This window comes from Moschus berezovskii, chromosome 12 (assembly GCF_049115385.1).
Source record: "Moschus berezovskii isolate FMDL1 chromosome 12, NW_MosBer_1.0, whole genome shotgun sequence".
NCBI classification, from domain to species: Eukaryota; Metazoa; Chordata; class Mammalia; order Artiodactyla; family Moschidae; genus Moschus; species Moschus berezovskii.
The window spans coordinates 1,475,288-1,481,287 of record NC_142471.1 but is presented as its reverse complement, the minus strand read 5'-3'; the positions used below and the strand labels follow the sequence as shown (position 1 = coordinate 1,481,287).

The 6,000-nt window shown below is 41.3% G+C and overlaps 1 pseudogene; it reads right to left on the bottom strand.

The window, feature by feature from the left end:
* Positions 1-2,968: 2,968 nt before the first annotated feature.
* On the bottom strand, positions 2,969-3,060 carry LOC129556023 (U6 spliceosomal RNA; annotated as a pseudogene).
* Between the last annotated feature and the right edge of the window lie 2,940 nt (positions 3,061-6,000).

Sequence of the window (6,000 nt, the reverse complement as noted above, 5' to 3'; positions counted from 1 at the left end):
CAAAATACTACAGACTTAGTGGTTTAAACAACAGAAATTTATTTTCTCACAGTCCTGGAGGACAGCATGTGTGATTTCTTCTGAGGCCTCTTCCTTGCCTTGCAGACAACCACCTTCTCCTTTAGTCAAAATATGACCTGGCCTTTCTTCCATATGTATGCCTGTCTCAGTCCAAATCTCCTCTTCTTGTATGGAAACCAGTCACATTGGATTAGGACCCACCCTAAAGACCTCCTTTTAATTTGTCACCTCTTTAAAAACTCTGTCTCCAAATATTCTGAGGTGCTGTGGCTTAGGACTCAACATTTTCAGTTCAGTTCAGTCGCTCAGTCAGGTCCGACTCTTTGCGACCCCATGAATCACAGCATGCCAGGCTTCCCTGTCCATCACAAACTCCCAGAGTCCACCCAAACCCATGTACATTGAGTCAGTGATGCCATCCAACAATCTCATCCTCTGTTATCCCCTTCTCCTCCTGCCCTCAATCTTTCCCAGTCAGTTCTTCACATGAGGTGGCCAGAGTATTGGAGTTTCAGCTTTAGCATCAGTCCTTCCAATGAACACTCAGGACTGATCTCCTTTTGGATGGACTGATTGGATCTCCTTGCAGTCCAAGGGACTCTCAAGAGTCTTCTCCAATACCACAGTTCAAAAGCGTCAATTCTTTGGCACTTAGCTTTCTTTATAGTCCGACTCTCACATCCATACATGACGACTGGAAAAACCATAGCCCTGACTAGCGGACCTTGGTTGGCAAAGTAATGCCTCTGCTTTTTAATATACTGTCTAAGTTGGTCATAACTTTCCTTCCAAGCAGTAAGCGTCTTTTAGTTTCATGGCTGCAATCAGCATCTGCAGTGATTTTGGAGCCCCCTCCCCGCAAATAAAGTCAGCCACTGTTTCCCCCGTCTATTTGCCGTGAAGTGATGGGACCGGATGTCATGATCTTAGTTTTCTGAATGTTGAGCTTTAAGCCAACTTTTTCACTCTCCTCTTTCACTTTCATCAAGAGACTCTTCACTTTCTGCCATAAGGGTGGTGTCATCTGCATATTTGCTGCTGCTGCTGCTGCCAAGTCACTTTAGTCGTGTCCGACTCTGTGTGACCCCATAGACGGAAGCCCACCAGGCTCCCCTATCCTGGTTATTGTTATTTCTTCCGGCAATCTTGATTCCAGCTTGTGCTTTTTCCAGCCCAGTGTTTCTCATGATGTACTCTGCATATAAGTTAAATAAACAGGGTGACAATAGGCAGCCTTGACATACTCCTTTTCCTATTTGGAACCAGTCTGTTGTTCCATGTTCAGTTCTAACTGTTGCTTCCTGACCTGCATACATGTTTCTCAAGAGGCAGGTCAGGTGGTCTGGTATGTCCATCTCTTTCAGAATTTTCCACAGTTTATTGTGATTCACACAGTCAAAGGCTTTAACATAGTCAATAAAGCAGAAATAGATGTTTTTCTGGAACTCTCTCGCTTTTTCCATGATCCAGCGGATGTTGGCAATTTGATCTCTGTTTCCTCTGCCTTTCCTAAAACCAGCTTGAACATCTGGAAGTTCACGGTTCATGTATTGTTGAAGCCTGGCTGTGAGAATTTTGAGCAGTACTTTACTAGTGTGTGAGATGAGTGCAATTGTGCACTAGTTTGAGCATTTCTTGGCATTGCCTTTCTTTGGGATTGGAATGAAAATTGACCTTTTCCAGTCCAGTGGCCACTGCTGAGTTTTCCAAATTTGTTGACATATTGAGTTCAGAACTTTCACAGCATCATCTTTCAGGATTTGAAATAGCTCAACTGGAATTACATCACCTCCACTAGCTTTGTTTGTAGTGATGCTTTCTAAGGCCCACTTGACTTCACATTCCTGGATGTCTGGCTTTAGGTGAGTGATCACACCATCGTGATTATCTGGGTCGTGAAGATCTTTTTTTTTTAATTTTCATTGGAGGTTAATTACTTTACATTATTGTACTGGTTTTGCCATACATTGACATGAATCTGCCCCGGGTATACATGTGTTCCCCATCTTGAACCCCCCTCCCACCTCCCTCCCCATCCAATCCCTCTGGTTCATCCCTCTGGGAATCCTGTATCATGCATTGAATCTGGACTGGCGATTTGTCTCCCATATGATAATATATATGTTTCAATGCCATTCTCCCAGATCATCCCACCCTCGCCCTCTCCCACAGAGTCCAAAAGGCTGTTCTATACATCTCTGTCTGTTTTGCTCTCTTGTATACAGGGTTATCATTACCATCTTTCTAAATTCCATATATATGCGTTAGTATACTGTATTGGTGTTTTTCTTTCTGGCTGACTTCACTCTGTATAATAGGCTCGAGTTTCATCCACCTCATTAGAACTGATTCAAATGTATTCCTTTTATTGGCTGAGTAATACTCCATTGTGTATATGTACCAAAGCTTTCTTATCCATTCGTCTGCAGATGGACATCTAGGTTGCTTCCATGTCCTGGCTATTATAAACAGTGCTGCAGTGAACATTGGAGTACATGTGTCTCTTTCAATTCTGGTTTCCTTGGTGTGTATGCCCAGGAGTGTGATTGCTGGATCATATGGTAGTTCTATTTCCAGTTTTTTGAGGAATCTCCACACTGTTCTCCATAGTGGCTGTACTAGTTTGCATTCCCACCAACAGTGTAAGAGGGTTCCCTTTTCTCCAAACCCTCTCCAGCATTTATTGCTTGTAGACTTTTGGATAGCAGGCATTCTGACTGGTGTGAAATGGTATCTCATTGTGGTTTTGATTTGCATTTCTCTGATTATGAGGGATGTTGAGCATCTTTTCATGTGTTTGTTAGCCATCTGTATGTCTTCTTTGGAGAAATGTCTGTTTAGTTCTTTGGCGTCTTTTTTGATTGGGTCGTTTATTTTTCTGGAATTGAGCTGCAGGAGTTGCTTGTATATTTTGGAGATTAATCCTTTGTCAGTTGCTTCATTTGCTAAAAATATGGAACGCCTCACCAGTTTGCGTGTCATCCTTGCGCAGGAACTGTATCGTTCCAGTTTTAGTATATGTGCTGCCGAAGCGAGCACGTGAAGATCTTTTTTGTACAGTTCTTCTGTATATTCCTGCCACCTCTTCCTAATATCTTCTTCTTCTGATAGGTCCATACCATTTCTGTCCTTTACGGAGCCCATCTTTGCATGAAATGTTCCCTTGGAATCTCTAATTTTCTTGAAGAGATCTCAGTCTTTCCCATTCTATTGTTTTCCTCTATTTCTTTGCATTGATCGCTGAGGAAGGCTTTCTTATCTCTCCTTGCTATTCTTTGGAACTCTTGCATTCAGATGCTTATATCTTTCCTTTTCTCCTTTGCTTTTGGCTTCTCTTCTTTTCACAGCTATTTGTAAGGCCTCCTCAGACAGCCATTTTGCTTTTTTGCATTTCTTTTCCATGGGGATGGTCTTGGTCCCTGTCTCCTGTACAGTGTCACGAACCTCTGCCCAGAGTTCATCAGGCACTCTATTAGATCTAGTCCCTGAAATCTGTTTCTCACTTCCACTGTATAATCATAAGGGATTTGATTTAGGTCATATCTGAATGGTCTAGTGGTTTTCCCTACTTTCTTCAATTTAAGTCTGAATTTGGCAATAAGGAGTTCATGGTCTGAGCCACAGTCATCTCCTGGTCTTGCTTTTGCTGACTGTATAGAGCTTCTCCATCTTTGGCTACAAAGAATATAATCAATCTGATTTCGGTGTTGACCATCTGGTGATGTCCATGTATAGAGTCTTTTCTTGTGTTGTTGAAAGAGAGTGTTTGCTATGACTCACATTTTCAGTCAGTTCAGTTCAGTTCAGTCGCTCAGTCGTGTCCGACTCTCCGCGACCCCATGAATCACAGCACGCCAGGCCTCCCTGTCCATCACCAACCCCCGCAGTACACTCAAACTCATGTCCACAGAGTCGGTGATGCCATCCAGCCATCTCATTCTCTGTCGTCCCCTTCTCCTCCCGCCCCCAACCTTTCCCAGCATCACAGTCTTTTCCAGTGAGTCAACTCGTTGCATGAGGTGGCCAAAGTATTGCAGTTTCAACTTTAGCATCAGTCCCTCCAATGAACATCCAGGGTTGATCTCCTTTAGAATGGACTGACATTTTAGGTGGACACAATTCAGTCCTTGACAAATACTAAACAATGTCTTTGTGGATAGAATCAAACACCACATTAAGAAAACAATGCATCAGGACTTCTCTGGTGGTCTAGTGGTTAAAACTCCATCCTCCCACTGCATGGAGGCACAGGTTTGATCCCTGGTTGGTCACATGCCACACAGTGTGGCCAAGAATAAACACATCATGTCCAAATACAATTTAATCCTGAAAGGCAAGGTTGGTACAGTATTAGGAAATTAATACTATATTATTAATAGAATATAGTTGACCCTCAAATAACACGTGAGTTTGGGGCACTGATCCTCTGTCAGTTGCAAATCCAACAATAATGTATAGCTGACCTTTAGTGCAGATAGTTTCTCTGTGTCTGAGGTTCCTTCGTATCCCCAGTTCCCATTTGAGGATATGGAGGAATCCAATCATGGATTGTGTAGTACTATACTGATGGCTCAGATGGTAAAGAATCTGCCTGCAGTGTTGGAGACCTGGGTTCGATCCTGAGTCAGGAAGATCCCCTTTAGAAGGGATTGACTACCCTTTCCAGTATTCTTGCTTGTAGACTTCCATGGATAGAGGAGTCTGGAGGGCTGTAGTCTATGAGGTTGCAAAGAGTTGGACACGACTGATCGACTAACACTTTCATAGTATTTACTACTGAAAAAAATTTGAGTGTAAGTGGACCCCTGGAGTTCAAACCATGTTGTTAAAGGGTCAACTGTTTATCATATTAACAGATTCAAGGAGAAAAATAATATTATATCTCTAGATTGTGAAAAATCATTGATAAATTTCAACTCTTATTCCTGATTTTTAAAAAATCCTAAAAATAGAAATTGATGGATACTTTCCATATATATATATTTATATATAATATCATATATCTTTGCTCTAAACTGCCATCTCACTTAAAGGGAAAATACTAGAGGAATTTCTATTAGGTCAAGTAAAGGAAATGATGTCCATTATCTACATGACTATTTAACATTGTACTAGAAATATTGTAGTTAAGTGAAAGTGAAAGTCACTCAGTCGTGTCCGACTCTTGCGACCCCATGGACTGTAGCCCACAAGGTTCCTCTGTCCATGGGATTCTCCAGGCAAGAATACTGGAGTGGGTTGCCATTAATGCTAATTAGAAAAGGAAATCAACTAGAAGCAGGAGAATTGGTTAAAAAAAGAAGTAAAACTATCTCTATTGCAGATAATACAATAGTATCCCTAAAAACCCTCAGAATCAATGATAAAACTGAGTCAACAAAAGATTTTGTTAAGATAACAAAATACAGTAACAGCATACAAAAAAGAGCCTTCAGATACACAATTAGACAACTTACTATAGCAAATGTATTTAAGGATGAAGATTAAAAATAAATATAAATTTGAGGATACTTTGAAACACTTCTAAAAGATACAAAAATGAATTTTAAACAAATGGAAATACGTCCAGTGTTCCTAGTTAGAACTTTCCAGTATCATAAACACATTAGTTCTTTGTAAGTTAATTTATGAATTTAACACAACCTCAATAAAAATATCAATAGTCTTTCTAGTCCTCTAATCAATTTGATACTAAAGTTCATGTGGAAAAATTTACACACAAGTAGGAAAACTTGGCCAAAATATATGGAAAATTATTGACCTTCAGTTCAGTCTCTCAGTCGTGTCCGACTCTTTGCGACCCCATGAATCACAGCACGCCAGGCCTCCCTGTCCATCACCAACTCCTGGAGTTCACTCAGACTCATGTCCATCGAGTCAGTGATGCCATCCAGTCATCTCATTCTCTGTCGTACCCGTCTCCTCCCGCCCCCCATCCCTCCCAGCATCAGACTCTTTTCCAGTGAGTCAACTCGTTGC